Raw genomic sequence first — 683 nt, 5'->3', positions numbered from 1 at the left:
GAACCTGGCCCAGTCTTTGATGAAGAAGCAACAAGCATCACCTCCATCGTCATGGATTGCCATCTATGCATTGATCCCGGCACAACTCCTGCCTCTTTGTCTCCTGATCTTCAAGAGTACTGTGAAAAATCTGATTTGATTAATTCTCTGCCTAATATGTTTGTAAAGACCAGTTCTCGTGATGTGATTCGTTTTGGTCTTGACAAGATGAAAGATTTTTGTGTTTCAAAATCTGTTTTTGAAAACATGATTAATTCTTTTAAATTGTTTAAACTTGAGAAACCTCTTGATCAAAAATGTTTTCAAAAAGCCAATGGCATCAGTTCTGAATTATTTTTGTGTTTTGATCAGTTCTTAAAGCATAGCAAAGGCTTTGATCATTTTGAAAAATCTCTTGAGCTTCATTTGAAACAAACAGATTTTTGTGATCTTGATTTTTGAGATTCTGTTTTGCAGCCTGATCTTGTATGTTCTGAAACTAATAGAACTTGGCATCTTCTGAGATCATTTCGTGATAATTGTGTTGTTTTGAGTTTTAGTGACATCTTGGTCTACAACACCTTCTTTGACAATCGTCTAGATCATTTGATAGATGTTGTTCAAACTGAACTTACTCTTTTGTGTTCAGATGTTGAGAAGGATAGGCATGTTTTGAAAATGAGTAATATTGTAGCATGCCTTGA

The sequence above is a fragment of the Brassica oleracea genome, chromosome C2 (assembly GCF_000695525.1).
Source record: "Brassica oleracea var. oleracea cultivar TO1000 chromosome C2, BOL, whole genome shotgun sequence".
In the NCBI taxonomy this organism is placed as follows: domain Eukaryota; kingdom Viridiplantae; phylum Streptophyta; class Magnoliopsida; order Brassicales; family Brassicaceae; genus Brassica; species Brassica oleracea.
The sequence above is the reverse complement of the archived record's forward strand: the minus strand, read 5'-3'. Positions refer to the sequence as shown.